The following is a 27,719-nucleotide window of genomic DNA, read 5'->3' on the forward strand; positions in this document are numbered from 1 at the left end:
CGCCTTCCTCCCGGGAGGCGGCGCTGCGGACCCGGCGGCCGGCCCCTGAGCTCCGTTCCCGGGCGGCGCAGGGCCCTCCAGGACGCCCTGCGCCTCTCCCGCCTCCCCCACCCCATCGCCGCGCTTTGCTCCGGGCTGCTGGGGACGAATTAATCCGCTCGGCCATTACCGTCCCCGCCTTCCGCTCACTCCTTCATCCCTGTCCGCGGAACGACCCCCGAAGATGGACAGTCGCGTGTCCCTGAGGGGTTCTGGGTTTTGCTGCGGGAGAGGGGCTCGGGGGTTGTGTGTGTGTGTGTGTGTGTGTGTGTGTGTGTGTGTGTACGCGAGGGGAGGAAGACTGCAAAGATGTCCGTACCTGCCTGCCTGCCTTGGACCCCAGCCCCGGCGAAGAGAAGACTGCTCCCAGCTCCAGCCGCTCCCTAACCCCCACTGCTTTCACCGCCAGCGGCAACCTTTGAATTGTCCTGTTACTGTTTACCAACACCTTCGCCAGCTCCTTTAGGGCCTGTCTCCACAGGAAGTGTGAATCTGGGTTGAAAATCTTCCGGTTAATTTGATCCACCTAACCCACTGAATCACCCGCCGCCAGGCGCTCTGTCCAGCTCTTCTGGAAAAAGGTGCTTATCGGCACCCCTAAATTCACGCAGAGCGCACGGTGTGCCACCACCCACTTTTCCCCTCGTCCTGCCTGTCAGCCCTCCCAAATCATCCTGCCAGGGAGTTCTGTTATCATCCCTGTGATATACACGAGGAAACCAAGGCTCAGGGAGGTTGATTAGCTTGCCCCAGGGTCACACAGAGCAGAAGTTGATGAAGCCAGGTAACCACAGCCTGCTCAGTTTTTCATTCTCAAAACCCTTCTGTTGCCACCAGGATCCAGGCTCCCTATAAAGGGACAGGACAGACCCTGGGAACCCTCCTCTCTCCATTCCAGTCTCTTCTTTATTTCCCCCTACACCCCTGCCAGTCAGGGACCTTCCCTGACTGCTATTCTTTATCTGGATGAAGTGCTTTCCTCTGCCCTTCGGACCCTTACTCCCCCACTATCCACTCGGCCCGTCCATTGTGCTGGTACACACCCCTTCAGACCCGCCCTCCCCACCTGCCTTTCTCCTCTATGCCCACAGTTCAGGGTGCCATTCCTGAGCCCTGACCACACTGGGCCTCCCAACATCCGCGTGTGGGGGACTCAGGCCCCTGTCCACCGGGAGAGTCAAGGCTGAGTCCTACCCCCCAGTAGGGTCCTCTCCTCCTTCCCTCACCATGAAGTTTACAAGTCCCAGATCTGCTGGAGTGACCAGAGACAAGAAAACTTTGTGCATTCAAAGAGCTATTTACTAGCCAGGGACATTGTTAATTTTTAATAAAATCCCTCCCCGAAAATGTGTATATGTGTGTGTGTGATTTACTTGTTAGCCAAATATTGCATTGCAAATAATGATTGGCTCTGAGACAAAGGAGAAAATAAGTCATTTGTGCCAAGCTAAGGGATATTTGGCCATCTAAGGATCATCTCACAAAGAGAAGCTAAGGCCAATATGCCTCTGTCCCATCTAGAAACACTTGGTAGAACTTTTAGAAATGAAAAGGAAGAGAGAAGAAGAGGTCCCCGGATGGCCTTACCCCTTGGACAGCATTCTTCCTGGAGACACTTGGTGGAGGTATGAGAGTAGGCGGCGACATGTGCACTCTGGCGTTGCAAAATCAGGGGAAAGGTCATATGGTCTTTCAGGGACATTTGGGGGGGCACCTGACAAAATGCTTGATAAACATTCTTTTTTTTTTTTTTAAGATTTTATTTATTTATCCATAAGAGTCAGAGAGGCAGAGGGAGAAGCAGGCTCCCCGCGGAGCAGGGAGCCCGATGCGGGGCTCGATCCCAGGACCCTGGGATCATGACCTGAGCCAAAGGTGGACGCTTAACCATCTGAGCCACCCAGGTGCCCCTTGACAAACATTCTTGAGATGGTTGCAGAAAGGGGCTGCTCAAGGCAGCTAGAGTCAAGGAAGGACCTCTTGGAGTGGGTAAGCCTGCGGCAGACCTAAATGCGCCTCTGTGAGTGCTCACCTCTGTGTCCCAGAGCCACAGGAGCAGGGAGGAATCCCCAGACCGGGCTGGGAAATTGACACGCATTTCTTCTCCCTCTTCCTCCTCCTCCTCCTTCTTCCTTTTCCTCCTTGTCCTCTTCTTCTCCTTCTCCTTCCTTTCTCCCCCTGTCTGTAAGAAGGATGGAGGGCAGGGCTTCCCCAGGCAGGGCAGAGCCGGGGGCCTCAGGGAAGTTTGCCTGAGCTGGTTGCCACACTGGCTCTGTGCAAGGTGGTTGGGTGAAAGGGTCAGCACAGCTCAGAAGTGCCAGAGGCGGGTGTGCACGGGCGGGCGCTGGGTTGGCCAGCCGGCTAGTCCGTACCTCTTCACTTACAGGAGGGGAAGAGAGGCTCGCCTAGTGAGCCAGTACTTTCTTCCTCCCAACTTTGTGCCTCCCCACCTATCTTGTCCCCTTCTCTCTTACAGCCCTCCCCCTGCAGTAATGATTCTTCCCAGATGACAGTGTGGCTGGCTCGGTCTGGAATCCTGCCCAGGAAAGATGTAGACCCAGTTCTCAGAGTAAGCCAGTCTTGATGCCTTTGCTCTGGAGAGTTCAGCTCCTACGGGCGTGGTTGCATCATAGGTATGTGCAGGGCTTAGCAAGGGATCCTCCTTAGCCTAGGCCTGGCTCCGGCTTGGGTCTGTGCCTGTGATATGGCCTCAGTCTGGCATTGTGTCCTGACCTACCAGACAGGTAGGTCAAAACCTTCATAGGCAGGTTTTGAGCTGGGCTGTAACAGCCATGGAACTGGGAAGAGAATGGTCTCTTCATTTCCCAAAGGGTTGATTGGTGGAGGAGAGGCTCCAGGGCCCAGGTGGCAACATCAAAGGAAGACTCTGCTAGTTGTGAATTCTCTCTGCCTGTCTCCCCCGGACACTTCCTTTGGCAGGTTATGGGAAACAGGAAGCCCACCAGAATCTGGAGCAGGTAGCAAATTCACAGGAAGAACCTAGACATTGGCATGGGAGTTCCAATGCTCCAGTTCCAAGAGCCAAGCTAAGAGCCTTCTTCTCTTTGTTCTTCTGCATTCCCCCTTCTCTGTGCCCTCCCCCATCCGCGTTTTTCCCCCAACCCTCTCTTACCACTCCCTTCCCTTCCATTCCAGGTATCAAGGCCCAGAATCTCTATCAGGCATGGGTAGCCTCACAGAGTCTGTGTGTTTGGGTGATTAATTCCTCCAGACTCAGAGCATCATTGAAATTAAGCCTCACAATGGTTGAGGAGAGTGCTGTCCTTAAAAAATGGAGGAGACCTGACTTTCCAAACTGCACATATCACTTGAGCCCCTAGTCTTCCTCTGTGCCCCTTGACTTCTGATGTTCCTGCAGGCCCAAGGCTGGGATGATTCCTGCAGGGGGTACAGTCCCACACTGGGGAGGGAGCGATGAACACTGGGCCCATCTCGTCCCCCTGCTCTGGGGGCTATAACAGCCCAGAACCTCCACAGTCCTCAGTCCTGTGAATAAGCAGATAAACCGCAGGAGTGTACCCCTCAGTTTTTTCTTACCTGAGCAGCCATCACGCTGGGGCCGGGGATCTAAGAACGGACACATTCAAGACAGTAAAGAAGGGAAGATCATTCTGAAACATTGATGTGACCCCAAATACCTGCCTTTTCTGCAAAGCGACCTCGTACTGAGGGGGTACCGGTTTGGTGGACGTGCCGCTGCTACTTGGAAAGACCCTCTCTGTTATTGGGCAAGAGGCTGCAGGGCATGTAAAGAGCCCCCTCCCCCCACCCCGTGGGCTTGCAGGGTCGTTGTAGAAAAGAGCCCAGGGCAGGTTTCTGTGGCCTTTGGGGCAGGGCCAGTGTGATGAAAGGGTGCCCCCTAGTGAACCTCAATTCCAGCTGCTTCGGTTAGCTCCTCCCAGGGCTCCCAAGGTGAGTCTTGGGTATCTGAGAAGGGTCGAGGGGGGGTTGTTTGGAACAGGGTTTCATACAGGGAACAGGTGCCTCCCAGGCTCCTCCAAGAATGGATGAATAGCTCTAGTTGTGTTTCTGAGCTTTCCTCCTATTTCAGCCTCTCCTGGGCTTTTGCATGGTCCTTAAAGAAATACCATCCATCTTTAACACAAACAACCTTAAATCATTGACAATGGGAAAATATCTTGCATTTACTCACCTATTCACCTTTCCATGCATTTCTTTTCTGTATCTCATGTATTCATTCTACAATTTCCTGAGCACCTGCTCTGAGCCAGGCCCTATGAATGGAAGGAGGTCTCCCTCCTTGCTGATGTACAGGTCACTGGGTGCAGGGGAGAAGGAGGGTAGTACACTAGAGAGTGGAGAGTTCCATCTTGAAAGAAGGTACTATGCACACAGGGAGGGTGTCATGGCAGGCTTCCTGGAGGAGGTGCTTCTTGAGCTGAAGGCCAAGATGTACTGTGAAGTGTCTTCCCCAGGCTGGTATATGGGCAACTTGCACTTTCTAGTGCACAGACTCCCTGCTTCACTAAAACAGAAGCAGGAAATGTTGAGCCACTGAGCTCCAGCCACCCATATGTGCTTCTCCAGGAGTAATCCTGGGAAGGAGGGATTACAAAGGGACACTTTGTGCTGCATACATGCCAAAACATCAAATTGTGTACTTTAAATAGGTGTTGTTTATTATTGTAACTATACCTCAATAAAAAAGAAAAAAAATTTAAAAAGTCAAAGAGTACTATACTGTAAAAAGCAGTGCCCTTTGCACTCTTTCTTCACCAAGTTCCATTCCCAAGAGACAACCACTTTTAAGTCTTATGTGTTCTATCATTTAAACCTAAATTAAAAAAATAGACTTCTTTATTTCATGGTGTTTCTGTTTTAGGTATTATCTACTATTTCCTACTATGGAAGATTAGTATATAGCTCTCTTACACACCACACCGGACACACACACACGCACACTTTTCCTCCTCCATACTCTCTTTAAAAAAAAACTTTTTTTTTAAAGATTTAATTTTTAAGTAATCTCTACACCCAACATGGGGCTCAAACTCACAACCCTGAGATCAAGAGTCACACGCTTCACCGACTGAGCCAGCCAGGTGCCCCTCTTCCTCCATTCTCTTGATGTGGCCACATGCCATGTTTTGGTTAAATTACTATTCAGTGTTTATATGATTGTGACTATTGAAATAGTATTAATAGCTGAACCACATGCTGTGCCATGTTTCTTACACACCTTTTGTTTTTATCGGAGTTAAACATCTGTCTCATTCTTCATTTTCTTGGTGTGCTGCATATTTAGCATTAACTTGTGCCCAAACGGACAAACAGAATCCTAAAATTCCATTCCATGTTTTTTTCCTTTGTTCTGGGCCCTTTGTGGGCCCTGCAGTCTGGCACCTTGTGTCCTTAAGTGTTGAGTAGTTTCCCGCATGATTTTGTTGTTACTGTTCTCCAATGTAACTGTTCTCTTTTTTGGAACTCCAGTTGTTTGGATGTTAGAACTCGCAAAACAATTCTCTAAATTTTAAGTGATTTTTTCCCCCTGTTATCTTTTATTTTTCTGGGAAATTTCAACCCTTCTCTATTTTTGCTATCATTTTTAATTTTCAAGAGCTGTTTTTAATCCAGTGTTCCCTTTTATAATATCATCTTGTTTCATGAATTAATTATCTTCTCATATCTCTCCGGGAGTAGTAATTATAATGAAAATTGTTTTCTTATTCCAATCTTCACATTATCTCTGTTTCCTTGGAGTTCATTTTTTTCTGTTTGTTTGTTTTGGTCTCTGTTTCTCGTAGTTAAGGCTTCCCTCAAACGACTTTGATTCTTGGCTGTCTGGTCCTATTTAAGAAGGAGGCATTTAATGGCTGATGGAAACCCCGTGTAGATGCAGAGCTGGTTTCTTGGAGGGTCTCACAAAAAAAGGATGGGATAAGGTTCTGGCTTTGATGATGGGGACCTCCAAATAGAAGAATATGTACGTCATTTTTCTTGGGCCAGTCAGTTTCCCAGTGAAGGACCCTCCCAGTCTCCTACCTGGAGGCTGAAACCCTGGCAGTCAGTGTTTTGAGAGCAGAACAGGGAAGAGAAGCTGAAGGGGGTTGGGAGGAGAGGGCTATGCCGGACTCCCCCCGGCCTCCAACACACCACCTTCAGTCTCTCCAGTTTAGCAGCAGAGGTGGAGGGAGGAGAGTGGTACAGAGTATGGTGCCGATCTTCTCATGTGGCAAGGGAGGGGACCTCCTCTTCATAAAGCTTTCAACCAGCCCGCCTGGTTTCAGCCTCACACTTGCTCCTGTCTTGGAGGTGTTCAGTGGCTCCATAGGCTAAGATTGTTCGAGGCTCTGCTGAGCTTGCTTCTTCCCCTCCCCAGACCCTCAGCTGTGGGGAGAAAGCTAAACCCTCATCTGTCTGCATTCCATTTTCCAGAATTTTGTTGACATCCTCTCCTGCTCTCTCTCCTCTGCTGACTTCTTTTGCTGAGGGGTCAGGCTTCTTCCTTTCCTCTCTTTCCCGCCCAGTCGGCAGGTTTGGAGCAGAGCCAGCGTGAAGGTCCACTCTCTCCTCCCATTTGGTTGGACTCAGCCTCCTCTTGATTTTTCTCACTGAGGTGGCTCGTTCCAGACCTTGTCAGGACCGGTGTGGGCACTCGGGCAGGAAGCTGGCAAGCACACGGTTGTTCAACTGGTTCTACGACTGACTTCAGGGCTTGCTTTCCCTGCTGTGAGCTGGGTTCCCAAACAGCTGCCCAGGGTAAGCCTGGGGTCAGGATGCTTCTGTGACGGCCGTCCTTTGGGTGACGTATGGTACTCTGCTACCCCAGTGCCGCAAGGCTTCCACCAAGACCTTGCAAATAGACTTGAGGCTTTTTCAGTTTGAGGGGAAATTGAAGTCCAGGGCTGAGCCGTGGTTCCAGGAGGCATGTGGTACCCCCTTCCGATGCCACCTTACCTTCACCAGACCTGGGTATCCAGGACAAGGACAAGGCTCGCTTCCACTCTTGCCCCCTTTGTCTTGGTGCATTCACAGGAGAGGGTGACTGGCAGAACGCCGCCTCTCCCAGGCCCACCTGTCTCCTGAGGGCAGAGTCTCGGGCATTTCAGCCCCATTGAACAGTTCTGTTGTTTGGCTGGGCAGGGCCCTGGAGTCACTGGGAAGGCATCATAATGTCTGGCTTATTTTGTGCAGAGGCTCTCGCGGTGTGCTGTGTGGGTGTTGGCTCTGTGCGGTGCTCCCCAAAACCTGAGGTCGGATGTGCTAGAGAGATTCCGTAAACAGTGTTCTTCTCTTAGAGATTCACAATTGCGTCAGTCTATAGGAAGTGTCTAAAAATCCCTGCAGAAAAGCAACCATATAGTTTGTTTAAGACACCCACACAAGCAAGGCTAACAAAAATTAGACTGATCTTGGGAGGTATCAGGTGTAGGCAAATCAGAGTATAGAGGGGTGCCTGGGTGGCGCAGTCGTTAAGCGTCTGCCTCTGGCTCAGGTCGTGATCCCAGGGTCCTGGGATCGAGCCCCGCGTCGGGCTCCCTGCTCGGCAGGAAGCCTGCTTCTCCCTCTCCCACTCCCCGTGCTCGTGTTCTCTCTCTCTCTGTGTCTCTCTCTGTCAAATAAATAAAATCTTTAAAAAAATAAAATTAAAAAAAAATCAGAGTATAGAGTCTATCATTCTGGTGGAAAAGAAAAGCGCTCCAGAGCTGGAGACAGGGACAACGCAGCCCACATTTAGTTTAGTCCTTGCTTAAACTCTGTTGGAAGCCCAGTGGGTCTTGGCTGCCTGGCCTGCTTCTTCATATCCTTTTGGCAAACCCTTCTCTAACTCCAGCCCAGACCCAAAGTGGCTGCTGGTGGAGGAGGCATAAAAACCAGTACTGGGACACAGGAGTGACCCTGGAAAGGCACAAGGAGTTTCCTCTGAGGTCAGAGGAACATAGGTACATTGGCCGCAGGAAGGAGAAGGCAGGAAGATAGAGAGGCAGAGACCTCCCATAAGTTCTCCCAAGGAGAGCTAATGTCCCCTGTATATTCCAGACCTCTCCTTTTGGGTCAGTGTCCTATAAAGGTGCTGCCAAGAAAGCCATCTCATCTCAGTGAGGAACAACTGGCCAAGGGAGGAAGGTCCAGGGTACTGGTAGGGATGGAGGTGTGGTGGGGTGGAGGGGTGGGGTATGGCAGAGCTGAGGGCAGAGCCCCTGGTCTCTGCAGCTGGGAAGCCCTTAATGCTGAGATGGGGCCAGCTGTCCCTCGCACCTCTGCTGCCACTGCCCCCAGGGCCCTCAAAACCCCTGTCAATGCCACAGTCAGGAGACAAGGGACAGGCTCAGCCCAGGCCTTCCAAGATGGGAGGGGGAGGCAAGTCTTCTGGGGCTCCTTTCCCTTTCCTTTCCTTCCACGCTGCCTTCAGCTCCTGCTGTTCCTGCATGTCACCCTGATGGGCATTTCCTGGAGATGGAGGGGTGGGCCTGTGAGGTGCTGATGGCAGCAACTCAGGGAGCCTCCCCCTGTACTTGGGGGAGAAAGACAAGCCTGCTTCTCCTCTTCTGTAAAACCAGCATCGTACCAGAACCTACCTCAGACAGAGGGTTGTTGGGAGCATGAGATGGAACATTCTTTCTAACGGCATCTAGGATGTGCACGGAATAATACCCTCTCCACAGAGCAGTTCTCTAGATTCTCACCTCACAGAAGTTAGCAGTGGGACCTCCCACAGGCCACCTTCCCCCTCGCTAAGACTCAAGGGCGGTTCTGCAGCAAGCAACAGCCTCGGCCAAAGCCATTCACAAGGACAAGTTTTATCCCTCCCGAATCTTTCCTCTTGCTTTGGCACAAGCCTATTGAAACATTTAACCTTGTCATTTGTCCCCTACTCACTCCCTTCAGATCTTTTATCAAATATCATCTTCCAAAAAAAAAAAAATATCATCTTCCAGCATGACCTTCCCTGATCGTACTGAATAATCATTATTTATATTGCAACCTACCCCATTCCCTGTTCTCTTCCTTCCACTTTTTCCTCCAGCAGCTTTTTGCCTTTCTACATGCATTTAATCTCACGTATGTATTTGCTTATTGTTTGTCTCCCTTACTAGAATGTAAACTGCGCTAGGTTGGGGAGTTTTGTGTTCTGTTCATCGCCGTATCCCCGATGGCTAAGGCAATGTTTGGCACATAGTAGGTGCTGTGTAACTACTGTTGAATGAATGGAATAAACTCATGGATAAATATAATGGCAATATGGCAAATAAACAATATGGCAAGATCCATATTGTTTTATAATTGTAGGCTGCCTACAAGAATTCATACCCTCCCTCCCAACTCATTTCAGTTGCTTATAAAGCACTATAGTAACATCCTTTTGGTTGTAAGATGGGCACTTATGGGGTATTTGTGTGACTGGTCTCAATCCATTAAACTTCCCTGAGGTTTAATCGGTCTAAGTGGCCTCTGCTCTTACAGTGAGATCACACTGGGCTCATTAGAGGCTTTACATGGTACACAACCCAGTGGGTTTAATTCGTTTAAAGTTAGTATCTGACGTTGAGTGAGTTTTGCAGATGTAATGTCCTAAACCTTGTGTATCAGGGATTGCTCTTGGGTGTGAATATTAGACACCACACGAAGAGTGGCTTAAACAAGTTAGGGATTTATTTTATTTTATTTTTATTGAAGTATAGTTGAAATACAGTGTCATATTGGTTCAGGTGTACAAACTTCACAGTGATTTGACAATTCTATGCAGTGCCCTATGCTCACCATCTGTCACCATACAACATTATTACAGTATCTTTGATTATATTCCCTATGCCCTACTTTTCATCCTCTTGAATTATTTATTTTATAACCTCTTAATTTCTTTCACATATTTCAGCCATTCCCCTAATCCCTTCCCCTCTAGCAATGACCAGTTTATCCTCTGTTTTTTGTTTGTTTGTTTGTTTGTTTAGATTCCACATTTAAGTGAAATCATATGGTTTTTGTCTTTCTCTATCTGACTTATTTCACTTAGCATAACACCCTCTGGGTCCATCGATGTTGTCACAATGGCAAGATTTCATTCTTTTTGATGGCTGAGTAATATTCCAGTGTGTGTGTGTGTGTGTGTGTGTGTGTGTGTGTGTATCACATCTTCTTTATCCATTCATCTATGGATGGACACTTGGGTTGCTTCCATAACTTGGCTATTGTAAAAGAAAATGCCATAGGGCACCTGGGTGGCTCAGTCGGTTAAGCGTCTGCCTTCAGCTCAGGTCATGATCCCAGGGTCCTGGGATTGAGCCCTGCATCGGGGTCCTTGCTCCATGAGTCTGCTTCTCCCTCTGCCCCCCTGCTCCCCCATCACTCATGCATGCATAGGTGTGCAACGCTCTCTCACCCTAAAATAAATAAAATTTAAAAATCTTTTAAAAAATGCAGCAATAAACACAAGGGTGCGTATATCCTTTTGAATTAGTGTTTTCGGTTTTTTGGGTTTTTTTTTTAAGATTTTATTTATTTGACAGAGACACAGCAAGAGAGGGAACACAAGCAGGGGGAGTGGGAGAGGGAGAAGCAGGCGTCCCGTGGAGCAGAGAGCCCAATGCGGGGCTCGATCCCAGGACCCTGGGATCATGACCTGAGCCGAAGGCAGACGCTTAACGACTGAGCCACCCAGGTGCCCTGTTTTCGTTTTCTTTGGGTAAATATCCAGTGGTGAAATTCCTGGATCACATGGTATTTTTAATTTTTGAGGAACCTCCATACTGTTTTCCACAGTGACTATGCCAATTTACATTCCTACCAACAAAGAGTGCATGAGGGTTCCCTTTTCTCCTGGCACAGAAATAAATACATAGACCAATTGAACAGAATGGAGACCCCAGAAATAAGCCCATGCATATATGGTCAATTAATCTATGACAAAAGAGACAAGAATATACAATGGGGAAAGACAGTCTCTTCAACAAATGGTGTTGGGAAAACTGGACAGCCACATGCAAAAGAATGAAACTGGACCACTTCTTATACCGTACACAAAAATAAACTCGAAATGGATTAAATCCCTACATATGAGACCTGAAACCATAAAACTAGAAGAAAACATATGTAGTAATCTCCTGGACATTGGCATTAGCAACATTTTCTTAGGGATGTCTCCTCAGGCAAGGGAAACAAGAGCAAAAATAAACTATTGGGACTACACCCAAATAAGGAGGTTTGCACAGCAAAGGAAAACCATCGACAAAATGAAGAGGCAACCTACTGAGTGGGAGAAGTTAGGGACTTAACTTTTCTCTCACAAAGCGTGAAATCTGGAGGTGGGTCACCTAGGGCTGTTACGATAGCTCTCAGCATCTTTGGTGTCCCAGGCTCCTTTCTCTTTCTGCTCCTTCATCCTTTGCCCACAGCTTCTAGAGTGAGCCGCATGGTTGCAAGATGACCACTGCAGCTCTGGCTATCAAGTCAGCCTCCCAAATATTAAGAGGGTTAAGGCTAAGAGGAGTCAGGCAAGAGGGTGCATGCCCCCTGAGTCAATCTTCCTTTAAAAAAATCCAGGCTGGGGGCACCTGGGTGGCTCAGTCGGTAAGCATCTGCCTTCTGCTTGGGTCGTGGTCCCAGGGTCCTGGGATCGAGCCCTGCCTCAGGCTCTGCTCTGCGGGAAGCCTGCTTCTCCCTCTCCCACTCCCCCTGCTTGTGTTCCCGCTCTCGCTGTGTCTCTCTCTGTCAAATAAATAAATAAAATCTTTAAAAAAAAAAAAATCCAGGCTGACCACCTTTGATTTTAATTGGAGCATTTAGCCTATTTATATTTAATGAAATTACTAACGTATTTGGGTTTAAAACCACCATGTCACTGTTTGTGTTTTATTTGTTTCACTTGTTTTATGTCCCCTTTGTCTTCCTTTCTTGCTTTATAAGTACGTTTTATTATTCTATTCCATTTGGCTTGTTGGTTATATAAACTTTTATTGTTGTTTTCAGGGCTCATACAATATGTCCCCTTGACTTCTTAAAGTTTAACATAAGTTACTAGTTTTACCACTTCCAGGACAACGCAAAGATTTCAGAACACGTTAACTCCATGACTGCCCTCCCATCGTTGTGTCATGAATTTTAATTCCACGTATATATATTTTAAAGATTTTATTTATTTGAGGCAGGGGGAGGGGCAGAGGGAGAGGGGCAGAGAGAATCTCAAGTAGATTCTGCGCTGAGCACCAAGCCCGACACCAGGCTCGATCCCACGACCCTGAGAGCATGACCTGAGCTGAAATCAAGAGTCAGGAGCTCAACCGACCGAGCCACCCAGACACCCCACCATTCCATGTATTTTAAGCCTCACAAGACATTATTATGATTTTCTTACATATCATCAATATTCATTTCGTTGTACTCACCTATTTACCCTTGTCATTGCTCTCCATTCCTTTCTTCATCTCCATGCTCCCACGAGGGGTCATTTTCCTTTTGCTCTGTAAGTGTTCCCTGAATGAGGGTTTGCCGGTGGCAACGCTCGCCGTTTTTATTAGTTGGAAATGTCTTTATTTCCTCCTTCCTCTATGTCTGGATGGCCGACAAGGGAAGGCCCCCATAGAGCCGGGCTGCCTTCCTGGAAAGTTCACACCCTGTATCTTGGGTGTGAGAGGCATCGAGTGAAGCCAGTGTTTGACAGAAGTCAGAGGCAGTCACTCAATTCGGACCAGGGCCAGGGGATCAGATCTGGCTCTGGTCAGATTTTGGAAGGAGAGCTGCTCTTGGCAGCCCCTGTGACAAATCAGCATTGTCCATCGGGCAGCCTGGGCGTCAGGGACTCAGCGTCCAGCCTCCCTGTGAGCAGGTGGTGTGGGAAGGAGAACCACTTGCCCATACAGCAGAAGAACTTTATCAGGCCTACTTTCTTCATAGGGTAACTCAAAAAATATTTTGTAAACTGCTCTGCCCATGAATTCCCCAGATCAGGCTAAGGCCTGTGCAGATGCAAGTGAGTGGTCTTTAGTGTCCCCGGCTCCAACCAACCCTGGGCAGCCAGAGTGGTTCTGGCTGGAATTCTTAGACCCCAAGAGGGTTGGGCCCAGAATGAACTGGTGGCCCCGAGGATCCCAGAGTGAATCGGGTGGTTCAAGTCTTCTCCAGGTGGTATCCCTCTGGGCTGGGGTCTCAGCAGCCCAGCCCCCACATCCTATACCCACATCAGGCAGGAAAGCTGGCAGGGCAGGGAGGCATCCGACAGGCTCCTTCCTCCCCTCAAAATCACAAAGCCCCACCTGCCGTGCTGAGTAACTGCCTCTATCAAGGACACAGGAAACAAGCAAAATAGAAACACAGCTTACCTCTGTCTGGACTCTGAGCTCTCTCTGGAGCCGGAAGAAAGTTGGAATGCATTTCTGGTGGGCTGCCTATGTTTAGTTATGTTTCTATAGGCTAAAAAGAGAAGCTGAAAGTCTTTCCTTTGTGAAGTTTTATTTTGCTGAGCAAGACGAAAACTCATTCTAGATTGTTCCTCCGTCTGGAACACTTTTCCTCCTGGATGCCCATGGCTCATTCTCTCCCTGCAAGGTTCTGCTCAAATGGCCCCTTCTCAGTCCTCTCCAAACACCCCATTTAAAAAGCTACAACCACTGTCCTTGTCCCCCCTACTCCCCACCTCACGAGCCACCGAAACTCTGGCAATTTCCCATTCCCCTTCCCTGCTTGATCTTTTCTGTGTTTATTTATCATCTGCCTCCCCTTACTAGACTGTCAGCTATGTGAGGGCAAGGACATATGTTTTGTCCTCTGCTGTGTGTCAGGGCCAACAAGAGTGCTTGGCACATAGTTGGTGCATGAATTCTATATTGCCTCATAACAAAGTACTCCGAAATGCAGAGGCTTGAGACAACAGCATTTATTATCTGCGGGTCAGGAACATGGATGCAGGGGGCTGGGTCCCCCACTCAGCCTCTCTCACAAGGGCTGCCGTGGTTGTGCTATCCTCTGAAGACTCAAGTGGGGAGGACCGGCTTCCAGCTCACAGGGCTGTTGGCAGCATTCGCTGTCTTGCAATCTGCTGACTGAGGACCTCAGACCCTCACCAGGCTGTTGGCCAGAATCTGCCCTCCATTTCCCAGCACTCGGGCTTCTCCTCAGAGCATCTCACAACGTGGCGGCTGACCTCATCAGGGTCAGTAAACAAGAAGAACCTCGGAGAGAGTGTGAGCAAGATGGAAGCTGCTGTTTTTTGTAAGCTAATGTTGAATTTGATTTCCCATCACTTTGACTGTATTCTAGTCATTAGAGGCAAGTGATTAGGCCCAGGGCACACTCAAGGGGAGGGGATTACACAAGAACACAAGAACCAGGAAACAGGATCACCGGGAGCCATTTTAGAAACTGCCAACCACATTTGACTTTCAATTAGTGTTTGTTGAATGGATGGATGAGTGAATTTGGGTACATACGGAGGGAGAATAGAGACAGGTAGGGGCATACTGCCGCTAAGAAATTGTTTCCTTAGTACACTGGAAAGCCAGGGGACATGGGCATCAAAGGGCTTGCCTCTTTCCACTTGTCACATGCTTCATTTTCAAGATCGGTTAACTTCTACTCTGATTCCATCCTCCTCCTTCACCCACAAATGCATGTGTGCATAAGACGTATAGACAGGAGGACAGTTCATTCTTCAGAGAGGTGAAGACCCTGGCAAGCTTACATACTGGGCTCAGAGGTTTGTGAGTTGCTTTCAGAGGAAAGGCTGGGGAATTTGTTAATTTGGGAAAAAGCACATTTTTTCCCACTTGCACAACTCAAATAAGGCTGAACACTCCCCTGCTGGAATTTTCCAAACTATTTCCATTTCTCAGATGGAGAGAAGGAAATTTGGACAAAGCAAAGTCTTGTTTTTGAGGGAGAAATGGATTACATCTGTGGCGTACCTTTTGTGTGCGCAAGCACAAGCTTGCATCTCAGTGATATAGAAGAAATAAAGACAGGGCGCCTGGATGGCTCAGTTGGTTAAGCGACTGCTTTCGGCTCAGGTCATGATCCTGGAGTCCCAGGATCGAGTCCCGCATCGGGCTCCCTGCTCGGCAGGGAGTCTGCTTCTCCCTCTGACCCTCCCCCCTCTCATGTGCTCTCTCTCATTCTCTCTCTCTCAAATAAATAAATAAAATCTTTAAAAAAAAAAAAAAAGAAAGAAGAAATAAAGATGCAGGAGGGACACCCAAGTTGGCTGCAAGGACCAGGCTAGCGTTGGGGGGATTACAGGGAGGCACGGGGACACCGCCTTGATGTGGTGCGCCGCTGGAGATCAAGGAGAGAGGATTCATAGCGCTGACATAGCAGGGAGAGGTTCTAGAAATAGATGGGTTGGAGCTTCCCCTTTGAGTATGAACAGTGTTTGAATTGGAGGGCATTCTATGCGAGGAGCAGCATAGGAGAATGGCCCCGAAATGGGAATTGGTGCAGTATGACCATGGGCAGACAAACAGGCCTGAATAAATGGAAGGTTTGTACGTGGTCACAACTCAAAGTAATGAAACTCTGAGGGGCAGGACCTTCCTGAGTTTAGAAGGTGGGAGTAGTGAGACCAGTCTTGGAAGGGAAATGAGGAGAATACTAAATTTTGGATGGTAGTTAGCTCATCACTGGGCCCAGGGCTGAATAGCCCCCAGGAACAACCTGTGGTGGGGCAGTGGGTGGGGGCACCATGATGTCTTCTTCCTGACAGAAGCTGCTGAGGAATACAAGTGGGTCTTGGTAATAGCTCTCAGCGGAACAACAAAGTTCACCTGGATTCTTGGTGGTCTGCTCTAGGGGAAAAACCCCCCACAGAGACAAAAGACAGGGTCCCACTAGAACTTCTAGTGACACCCCTCTTTCCTCTCCTCACTGCACCCACACCCCCTCCCTTGCTCCTCACCGCCTGTTTCTGCTTTACTTTCCGGCACTGTATTTACGGCTACCTGTCACTTTGTGTGTTTACTTATCCGTCTTGCATATGGTCCGTTTTTCCCACTGCAGTATAAGCTCCATGAGGGCCGGGATTTCCAGACGAGTGCCTCGCATAGAAAAACACTCAGTGTCTGTGGAACGGAAGAGGCCTTGTTACAAGGTGATAAACGGTGCTAATAAGGAGTCTGATCTGGTTAGGAAGACGGGGTCCTTGATTTGCTGCCTTGACCACGGCCAGGGCCGCCGTAGCTGTGTCTGAGCGCACCTTTACCTGCAGAGAAGAGCTTGCCCTTGCTGGGAACAGCCTCCACCTCCGCCTGGACAACAGGGAAACCGCAGGGGACGCAGCCTCCCTTGGGGTCCCGCAGGCGCCCCTGCCCTGACTCACCTGAATGGCTCAACTTCCCCTGTCTCTGAGTTCGGGGCTTCTGCAGCAGGCTGCCTCTTACCTCCCTGGATGCCTGTAGGAGTTCCATCTCTGCGTTCGGCCTGTGTCTGCGTGACAGCCTGGCTGGAAAGGGCAGGCGGAACTGGGGTCTTCTCTTCTCCTCACCCATTCCCAGCCCAACAAGCACTAAGAAGAAGGGTTGTTGGTGGTATTTCAGAGGCTCCATGACCCCATAAAATATGCTTCATTTTTCTCAGAAAATGAGCCATTTTTTCCCTCTAATGTTTTCATATGGTGCCCAGAAGTCCCTGGATTTCCTGGAATTTATATGAAGAATTCCAGCTATTCCAGCCATAGTTTTCACACACACAGCTCCTGCCAACAACCTTTGGCCATCTGGGGGCAGGCTGTGGCGGTGGAGTGAGCTCGGCTCTTGAGCTCCAGCGATCCGGCAAGGGCTTCTCTGCTGAGCCCCTACATGCTTTTGGATATTTTTAAAAAACAGTCTTACTGAGGTATCATTGGCATATAATAAACTACACTGAACGATGGGCTAAGTTTTGGCTTAATATACACACCCATGAAATTGTCACTATAATCAAGGTAATGAAGATATCCATCACCCCCATAGTTTCCTGTGCCCCTTTATAACCCCTCCCTTCACCCCTCCCCTCCCCAGGTAACCACTGATCTGCTTTCTGTTCCTATATATGAGTTTGCCTTTTCTAAACTTTTACAGTAATGGAATCTTCCAATAGGTACTCTTTTTATCTGGCTTCTTTCACTCAGCATAGTTCCCTTGAGTTTCATCCATGCTGTTGTCTGTCTCAGTAGTTCACTTTCTTTTTTCTTTTCTTTTCTTTTCTTTATTTGACAGAGATTTTATTTATTTGACAGAGAGACAGTGAGAGAGGGAACACAAGCAGGGGGAGTGGGAGAAGGAGAAGCAGGCTTCCCACTGAGCAGGGAGCCCGATGTGGGACTCGATCCCAGGATCCTGGGATCATGACCTGAGCCGAAGGCAGACGCTTAATGACTGAGCCACCCAGGCACCCCAGTAGTTCACTTTCTTTGATTCTAGGTAGTATTCCATTGTATGGTTGTACTGTAGTTTGTTAATCTAGTCATCTTTTGAAGGACCTTTGCTCTTTTTGCCCAGGCTTTAGCTATTATAAACAAAGTTGCTATGAATAATGAATAACACGACATCATGAAGATTTACTCCTATGTTTTCTAAGAGTTGTATAGTATCAGCTCTTACGTTAAGGATTATGATCCATTTTGAGTTAATTTTTATTAGTGGTGCAAGAAGTGGCCCCAAGTTCTCTCCTCTCCCGGCCCTTCTCCTCTTTCTTCATAGTCTTCATTTTGCGTGTACTTATCCAATTACTCCAGCACTATTTGTTGCAAATGCTGTCCTTTCTCCAAGGCATTACTTTTGTGCCTTTATCAGAGACCAGTTGTTTTTATATGCATGGGTTTATTTCTGGATTCTCTATTCTATTCTATTGATTTATTTATCTTTGCTCTTTCTTTCTTTCTTTCACCTTATGACAAGATGGACTTTATTTTTTTTTAAAGTTTTTATTTAAATTTCAATTAGTTAACATATAGTGTAATATTAGTTTCAGGTGTACAATACAGTGATTCGACACTCCCATACATCACCCGGTGCTCATCATGACAAGTGCAGTCCTTAATCCCTATCCCTTATTTCACCCACCCCCTACTCACCTCCCCTCTGGTAACCATCAGTTTGTACTCTATAATTAAGAATCCGTTTCTTCATTTGTCTCTCTCTCTTTTTTCCCTTTGCTGATATATTTCTTAAATTCCACATATGAGGGGTACCTGGATGGCTCAGTCAGTTGAGCATCCTACTCTTGATTTCAGCTCGGGTCATAATCTCAGGGTCATGCGATCAAGATCCGAGTCGGGCTTGGTGCATGTAGCCTGCTTGAGATTCCCTCTTCTTCTCTCTCTGTCCCTCCCCCTACTCGAACCCTCTCTTTCTTTCTCTCTCTCTTTAAAATAAATAAATTAGTAAAATCTTTTTTAAAAATTCCACATATGAAGGAAATCATATGATATCTGTCTTTCTCTGACTGACTTATTTCACTTGGCATTATACTCTATAGCTCCATCCATGTTGTTGCAAATGGCAAGATTGCATTCTTTTTGATGGCTGAGTAATATTCCATTACATATATATATTCTTTATCCATTCATCAATCAATGGACACTTGGGCTGTTTCCATAATTTGATTATTGTAAATAATGTTGCTAGAGGTGCACGTATCCCTTTAAATTTGTGTTTTTGTATTTTTTGGGTAAATATCCAGTGGTGCAATTACTGGATCACAGGGTAGTTCTATTTTTAACTTTTTGAGGAACCTCCATACTGTTCTCCACAATGGCTGTATCCCTTTACATTCCCACCACCAGTGCAAAGGGTTCCTTTTTCTCCACATCCTCACCAACACTTGTTTCTTGTGTTGTTGATTTTAGTCATTCTGACAGGTGTGAGGTGATATCTCATTGTAGTTTTGATTTGCATTTCCCTGATGATGAGTGATGTTGAGCATCTTTTCTTGTCGGTTGGGCATCTGGATTTCTTCTTTGGAGAAATGTCTGTTCATGTCTTCTGCCCATGTTTTAATTGGATTATTTGTTTTTTGGGTTTTGATTGTATAAGTTCTTTATATAGTTTGGATACTAACCCTTTATCAGATATGTCATTTATCAACATATCAAATATGTTCTCCCATTCAGTACATTGATTTTTAGTTTTGTTGATTGTTTCCTTCACTGTGCAAAAGCTTTTTATTTAATACTATGCTGTTTTTATTACTATAGCTTTATAATAACTTCTGAAATCAGATGTTGGTCCTCCACTTTTAACCTTTTCCACAGAGTTGTTTTGGGTATTTTAGATCATTTGTATTTCCATATGAATTTTAAGATCAGTTTGTCAATTATATTTTTAAAAGGCCTGTCAAGATTTTGATTGGGATTACTTTGAATTTATAGCTCTTAGATACTTTACTTCTTCCCTGAGCTTCAATTTCTTCTTCTTTAACATGGAGATGATTCCTGCATTGCAAGGCAATTGGGAGGTCCATATGAGCTGGTACTGTAAAACTTCTGACACAGTGCTTAGAGCATAATAGAAACTAAAAGTTGGTAGTCCTTTTACACCTTGTCCTTGCATCTTTGATCCCTAACCTTCCCTGTAGATTTCCCTCTGTCATTTTTGGAAATTTCACCATGACGTCCTGGTCAGCAATATATGTGACACCCCCTCCCTCCTTTTTTTGGCCGCCTTTTTTTTTTTTTTAAGATTTATTTATTTATTTGAGAGAGAGAGAGCATGGGGAGGAGGGGCAGAGGGAGAGGAGAGTCTTAAGCAGACTCAGCACTGACCGAGGAGCCCATTGCAGGGCTCCATCTCATGACCCTGAGATCACGACCTGAGCCAAAACCAAGAGTTGGACGCCCAACTGATTGCACCACTCAAGCGCCCTAGCCTTCTGTTTTTTAAGTGGCCTCAAAATCAATGTCTTCAGGATCTGTTTACTGTCAATCACCACAACAAAATCTGGGCTCAAGTTCCAGTCATTACACTGCTAGACTTCCACAGTCAACCTCCCAACTGGACTCTTGCTCTCTAGGTTTGATTCTCTCCACAATTATCTGACCTCCAGGCTATTGGTTAAAAATGCATTCAGTTGCAAGTCACAGTGAATTTGGCTAATGGTGGCTTAAACAAATAGGGGTTTACTTCACTCCATAAAACAAAGACTAGAGGGAGGCAGTTGTTTGTGTTGGTTCAGGTGATTTACCAGAGTACCAGAGGCCTTCCTTTTCTGATCTGCCATGCTTAGCCTTATAGCTTTCATTCTTGGGCTCATTTTCTCATGGCCACAAGATAGCTGCCAGGGCTCCAGACAACATATCACTTTAAGGTAGAAAGAAGGATGTGGAATAGAAGATTTCTCAGAATACTCCTGCTTATTTCACATTGTCCAAAATAGGCTCGCATGGCCAGCCCTAGCTGCAAGGGAGCCTGGGAATGCAGGGAACAGACTTTTTGTAATCTGTCACCCAGGCCTGGACACATTCTCACCCCACACAAAGGTTCTATGAGCAAAGAAGATGTGGAGAATTGGTATTAGGCAGATAATGGACAGTGTCTTTTACACTTACTTCTCTTACCTGAGAGTGGAGATAATAATGAGGTCATTGTGGGGTTAAATGAGGTGATGCATATAAGGTGCTTACCACTGTGCCTGGCCCATGTTAAGTGTTGAATCAATGGTATATATTGTTTTTATTACAGTTAGTATCTTCCTTGACAAGGTCCAAAGAATTCCTTCATTGCTCAAAAAGCCCATGGTCTCCAGTGAAATTAACTCCTTTCTCTGGGCATGAAGTCTTGCCAACTCCTTTTCTGACCACAGAGCATGGCTGCAGCAGCCATTTAAGAGCATTTGGTGTGTTCTAGACAGTGGTGCTATGGCAGAGAATGAGACAGATACAGCTCTTGCCCTCATGGGCAGCAGGTCATAAACAGACAAATAAACAAACAGGAGTGATTACAGTTAGTGATGAGTGGTGTGCAGGAAATAAACAGGGTGGAGAGCTGGAGGCCTGGGAGGATGCTCTTAGATAGGGCAGCCTAGGAAAGCTTCTCTGAGGACCCCATCTAAACTGAAGAATGAGCAGGAGCCTCCAAGGGAAGTGTATTCCAGTCCAAGAAAACAGGCGAAGATCTAGAGGTATGGAAGGGTTGGTGTACCTGAGGAGGTGGGAAAGGGGTTAGACTGCCCCGAGCTCAAGGAGAGTGTTGGAAGAGAAGGTACAAGATGTTACGGGCGAGCACTAGCCTAGGCAGGTTTTGTAGCCATGCTAAGCAGTTTAGATTTTAAGTGCAATGTGGAGCCATTGACAAATTTTCAGCCTTGCAGAGATGTGATCTGATTAAAGTTTTCAGATGATCAATGTGGTTGTTTATTCATTCATTCAACCACTATTTATTGAGTGCCAGGCAATGTGCTAGGCACCAGATAAAGGAGTAGTGAACAAAATAGAGAAAAACCACTGCCCTGTGGGTGACTTACACCCCAGTTTTCCAAGGATTTCCTGGGACACAGTAATTTCAATGCTAGAATAGGGACAGACCTGGCCAAACTGGGATGGTCATCATCCATGGAGCATATATTATCCCCCACTAGAGATAGAAAATAAAGAAAACAAACAAGTAAATTGTATAATTGGTTCAATAGTGGTAAGGAAAGGGACCTGAAAGTTTGGGTAAAGGGTGAAGTTTTGTATAAGGTGGCCAGGGGAAGTTTTCCTGGGGAGGTGAAGCAAGGGACTAGCAGTGTTGAAGTTCAGAGGAAGAGTTTTCCAGGTAGAGGGAACAGCAAATGCAAAAGCTCTGAGGCTAGTGTATGCCTGATGGTGTCTGCAGAGCAGTAAGGAGGGTGGTATTGCCGGAGCAGAAAGTGTGAGGGCCAGAGTACTAGAGAGGTGGAGGAGTGAGGGCAGGTTATATAGGGCTTTGTATAGCATTATAAGGACTTTGCTCTTCTCTGAGATGGGAACCACCGGGGTAAGGAGCAGCAAAGGAAGAACAGGGAGAGCAGTTATGAAGCTACAACAGTCATCCAGGCGAGAGCTGCTGGGGCTTTAGACCAGGGCGAGGCATGCTGGGAAGGCAGCATCATGCTGATGAGTTGAGTTTGGTGGTGGGGGTAAGGGAGAGAGTGGGTGAAAAGTGATCCTTTGCATCTTCTTTGAGCAGGAGGGTAGAAGGAGGGACCACTGCTGGAGTCAGTTTGGGGTAGGGACAGAGAACCAAGAGATTCACTTGGAGAAGTGCATGATATCTGCAAGTGGAGATGGGGGGTTGTTTACAACTTAGGGGACAGCTGTGGGACTGGAATGTAAGTTAGGGAATCCTTAGCAAATGCGTGGTATTAAGGCTATTGGGGATAGGTGTTATCTAGGCAGGGAATGTAGAGAGAAGGAATTGAAAGATTGCTCCCAATTCTTGGCTCCATGGCAATATATACCTTTGCCACCGTTTCACACTGGGTAGAGTGAACCTTACTCCCTTGACTTTGGATTAGCCATGTGACTTAGTTTGGCCAATTAGATGTTAGCAGATATTATGCTTGTGTAGTCTGGCTTCGTGCCTCACGCTTCTGTCATTGCTGGAAGAATATCCCCTAGGGAGCTGGACCCCTCAATCTAGCCCCTGAATAAGACACATGAAATGGAACCACTCCAGCTACCCCACAAATCCACGACCTCAAGCAGAGTTACAGGTGGCCCACAGATGCTAAGCAAGAATAAAATTCCTATTATCATATATAGTTTGTGGTTGTTTGTTATGCGGCATAACCTGACACACCTCTCTTCAGCCTCTTGTTCCCATTTTTTCTTAACTCCAGCTGTCCTTCACATTGTAACAGCCTAGAGTGTCCCAGCTGCCAGAGCTTTCCTCTTCTTTTTTTTTAAAGATTTCATTTATTTATTTGTCAGAGAGAGAGAGAGAGCACAAGCAGGGGGAGAGGCAGAGGGAGAGGGAGAAGCAGGCTCCCCGCGGAGCAAGGACCTGACACGGGACTCGATCCCAGGATCCTGGGACCGTGACCTGAGCTGAAGGCAGATGCTTAACTGACTGAGTCACCCAGCCTTCCCCAAAGCTTTCCTCTTCTTATCCAAGACCTTCAAATCCTATTCTCTCGGATCTTGCTAGACCAGGGGAGGGGTGTGAGAACTGTGCTTTGTTTCTAACAGTGATAACTGACAAGGCTTCAGCAGGCTTGGAACACATTTCACACGTTCTCATTGGTCCTAAGGACCTCATGTGGTGAGTGTTCTTACCCTTGTAGTACTGGGGAGGCAGCGGAGGGTCAGGGAGAAGGAGAGTCTTGTACCAGATCCCACAGCTGGAGGAAAGTCGGGAGCCCAGAGGCCCAGAGGGAAGTCTAGTCTTCTTGGGGCCAAACAGAAACAGAAAACCAAACACTGGCATTCTGGGTACAGGGTGGAAGGGAAAATTGTTTTTCACCGAATAACCATTTGTTCCTTTTGAATTTTCTGTACCACGTGCATGTATTACCTACACACACACAGAGCCCAGGAATCATGAGTAATATTAACACACTTAAAGAATCCATCTGTGAGTTGAAGGGTATGGGAGAGGGGATTCACAGAAGTACATTTTTTCTGTTTCTAGTTCTGTCCAAGGGAGGAGGCCTAAGGTGCATTATCCCAGCAAGGCTTCTCCATTCTTAATTCTGATTTCTCCTTACCAGGCCCTCGTTTGGACGGGGAATTACGAGTTGGAGGCACTCAAAGTTCTAGAGGAGGAGAGCCTCCGTATGGGATCCTGCTCTGCCTGGTGTGGTGAGCATGCTTCCAGGGGGTCAGAAACCTCTGGGTGCTCCCTTTTCCTGGCAGCAGGGTCAAGAGACAGACAGCTACTGCCATGGAGAAGCCCTACATCTAACCCCCTTGAGCTCTGACATCCCTCTTTGCATGGAAACGCCTGTTAGAAAGAGTAATCCCGATTGAGTGTGGGTACTTTTTGTTGTAAATCCAGAGAGTGAAAGTCCGTATCTATCCACAGCATCTCCTGTCTCTTTGCCTTTGGTTTCCCATCTGTGGAAAGAGGTGATGGGAGGGGAGGGGGGGCGAGGATGGTGGGGTGGGGTTGGGTGAGCAGAGGGTGAGCTCCTCAGGCTGGGGCTGGGGAAGTACCTAGGAGGGAGGGAGGATTAGAATCTTTGGGGGACAAAAGTCCTACTCTGAAAAGGCAAGCTCACAATGACCACAATGAGCATAGCTGTTTTGTTTTGGTATGTTTGTTTTCTTTTTGGTCGGGATACATCAAAGCATTTGAAACTTCCAGTGACATTAAAGAAAGATAGATGTGAGATATTAAACAAATGTGGGTGAAGAAAAGACTGCCAGGACAGCAGGCTGGCTGGTGGGACTTGAAAAGAGAAACTCTTCTTTCAATCCAGTATCCCAAGAGGCCTGGACAATTGGGGTAGACTTGGAGGATCAGACGTGCAGACAAAACCAGCATCTGCATTTGAAACGGGCTCCCAGGGGCTCTTCTAGGAAGCTAGCGGCGGGATCTGCCAGCTGACAGGTTTCTCCAGTCCCAGAGAACATCCCAGAAAGCTCAAGCAGGAGGCTCCCGCTCTGATCACGGCCCATGCGCGTCCGGGTCCAGGAGGGGCCCCAAAAGAAACCCTGCGCTGAAAGCTGGAGGGTGGGAGAGTGGGCGGATGCCCCCCCTACACACACCCGGGCTCGGCTTTTTTGCTTAAGGTCACCTCCAAATGCGGCTGGGAATAAACTCTCCTTGTTTGCCTCTCGCCCGGCCTAAGCCCCGGGTCCCCTTGGGCGTCGTCCAGGACGCCGGCCACGGCTGCTGACAATGGCGCGCAGACGACAGATGGCGGGCGGGGAGGGGAGGGGCGCGGGCAGGTGCGCGCGGGAGACGCGCCGCCGCAGCGCGAGACGCCGTCTGTCGGCTGAATGGCTTGCGGCCCGCCGGCTGCAGCGGCGACCGCCCGGCCCCGCGAACAATGACCGAATTCTCCGAACCCCCGCGCCCCCCGCGGGGCTGGGCCACGCGCCAACCGGGCCAGCCGACCTCTGCGCGGCGCAGGCCGGGCTCGCCGGTCCCGGTGCGCCGGTGCCCCGCGGCTGGGCCAGGGCGCCGAGCCAGAGCCGCGTGTGCGCTCGGGCACGCACGCGCACACGCACACTTACGTGCTTCCGCTCACGCGGGGCTCGGGGCCCGGGAGGCCTTGGAAAGGTCGCAGGTGTGGCGAGCCCCGCGCCGAGGGCGCAGTGGCTTTCTTTGCTGGCACCGAGGCCGACTTCGGAACGAAGGGGGTTTGCTTTGGAGCGACAAACTCCCTATCATAAGCCAAGGGGGCTGGGGGGGGGGTCTCAGCCAGGGCAGTGACACAGCGAGCCCTGGATCGGAGTTGGGAGGGCTGCAGCCTGGCCCTGGCTCTGCCACTTGTTGGTGGCAAGTGGGTGCGCGCGCCGCGAGGACCCCTTCAAGAGCGCTCGTTTCGCCCCGCTGGCCCGCAGGCCTGCGCGCCGCTCTTACAGGCTGGGTGCCCTCCCCGTGCTTCGTGCTCCTTAAACAAAGTCAACCGGAAGCGGGCAAGGCAGGCGACCCGACCGCAGCCCTTTCTGTCCATCCCCTCGGGCCTGAAGTTTTCCTGAAGGCGGGGAGGCACTTTGGTGAGCTTAGTGGTGAGCTTAGTGTTCAGTCCTCAGGGAAGTCGAACAAGTTGGGCGAGTCCGTTGCAAATGGAGGCAGGACCCCTCGCACGCTGGGCCAGGCCCCTTTTGTTGTTGAGGAGCTAGAGGCAGCCCGGTGACCTGGGGCTGGGGATGTTGGCATGTTTAAGGCTTGCGTGTGTGTCTGTGGCTTTGAGGGGGGTATGTGTGCCCTCAGGGCTTCTAAGAGGTGCCGCAGTGACCTTCCCTCCCCCACTTCCCCACACTGCCTGGAGGAGTAACAATGAACACCATACAACAAAGGAGACACGGAGGCTCTGAGTTTGAACGAGATTTTTCGCTGCGGTAAATGGAGAGGGTGCCCTGTGAGAGGAAGTCCCTTAGGATGGCCACAACTGCGGTCCCGCCCTTCTCTAATAGGGCCAGCGGTCTGTGTCCTTGCTGCTGTCGCTCAACTGGATTATACATAAAACATTATAATCCCTGCTTCCTTGCTTTCTTTAATTATCTGCCTCCAATCTGAGAGCTATGTATATGCATATGATGCATATGTATCATGCGTACATGGTATACTTATGAAAATATATATGCATATGTATGTGTATGTATGTGTGTGTGTGGTGTGTGTGTGTATATGTATATATGGGTCGCCTGACCACGGAGAAGTCATTTCACTAGTTATCTTGATTGTGATCTCCCCCTTTTTTTTCCTTTAAAGGGGTACACAACACTGTTGGAAGAATATTGGGTGATTCTGCTATACAGAGTAATAACACCAGAGTTGGAAGGGAAAGTCAACATTTTTCTGGTGCAGTATTTCTCAGGCTTTGTCATTCACACACCACCTTTGTGACTGTTGTCATATCATGTACTACCTATAATATTATTTATTTGATATGTTTCTGTAAATCCTCTTGCTTTTTTACCTTAAATTTATTTTTAACGGAGGGGCGTCTGGGTGGTGCAGTCGGTTGGGCCGCAGACTCTTGGTTTCAGCTCAGGTCATGATCTCAGGGTCTTGAGATGGAGCCAGTGTAGGCCTCTGCGCTCAGCAAGGAGTCTGCTGGAGGATTCTCTCTCTCCCTCTTCCTCTCCCCCCTCCCCACCTCTAAAATAAATAAATCTTTTAAAACTTTTTATTTTTAAGGGATATTTTAGAGGTGATTCTGGGGATATGGTAACCTGACTGTGGTCCCCTTTCCATCCACTTCATAATTAATTTCTCTCTCTCTCCTTTACTAAACAGTTGTAGGGACCAGTGGAAAGAATGAAAGATAGTTGTTCTACCCCATCAGTTTGTACATGAAACAAGGTTTGAGAAGAGGTGGAGCCTGAGGAACTTAGACCCTGATCTGTGGCCCCTCAGGGGAAGGCTGACACTGGGCCAGGTAGAGACACCTTGTCCCCTGTGCCTCATCTCAGCAGCTAAGAAGTTGTTAAACCAGTAAGGGTTAAGTTTCCTTGTTCCTGAGGTTGGAGACTCCATGGAACCCAGACCAGGGAAGCATTTTCTAGATGCTTCCACAGGAAACGGGCAGTGTGCCCACATCTAAGCTGCCTTGATGAGGATAGCGTCCTTTCGCCTCTTTCCACTGACAGAATGCCCATCCCTTAGGGTGCTCCAGCACTTGGACCTGAGCCTCAGTGAGCTGGCAGGGAGAGGAAGGACAAACAGAAGGTACATCCAATGAACTAGAACTGCTGAAAGAGGCAGATGGTAACACGAATTAAAAAAAATAATAAGCCCTGCAGATATTTAAATACAGTAAAAAGAGACTGTGGAGCTAAAAATGTGATTTCCCAACTAAACAGTTCAATTGAAGAGCTGAAGGAGAAAATGACCACCACTGAGATTCAGATAAGCAGCCTGGAAAATCAAGGTCAGCAAATAGCTTCAAGTACAGAACAAAATTATAGAGATGGAAATCAGGGGAAAAATTGGTCTTGGAGGGCAGATCTAATGACCTAACATATGAATAACAGGACTTCCAGAAGGAGAAAAGGGAATAGATGAAAGAAATAATAAATGTCATAGAAAAATATTGCCCTGAACAGAAGGAAGACTTGAATCTGCAAGACTGAAAGGATTTTCTGAATTTCAGGCTGAACG

The 27,719-nt window shown here is 48.1% G+C and overlaps 1 long non-coding RNA gene across 1 annotated transcript in view; it reads left to right on the forward strand.

The window, feature by feature from the left end:
- Positions 1 to 1,483: 1,483 nt before the first annotated feature.
- The window catches only part of LOC118003922, a 39,675-nt gene continuing 13,439 nt past the window's right edge, over positions 1,484 to 27,719 (forward strand). Inside the window, exon 1 of the long non-coding RNA XR_004677454.1 lies at positions 1,484 to 1,664. This is a non-coding gene — a long non-coding RNA (uncharacterized LOC118003922). The remainder of the gene's footprint in view (positions 1,665 to 27,719) is intronic.

Source organism: Mirounga leonina, unplaced genomic scaffold (assembly GCF_011800145.1).
Source record: "Mirounga leonina isolate KUSES-001 unplaced genomic scaffold, KU_Mleo_1.0 Mir_115, whole genome shotgun sequence".
In the NCBI taxonomy this organism is placed as follows: domain Eukaryota; kingdom Metazoa; phylum Chordata; class Mammalia; order Carnivora; family Phocidae; genus Mirounga; species Mirounga leonina.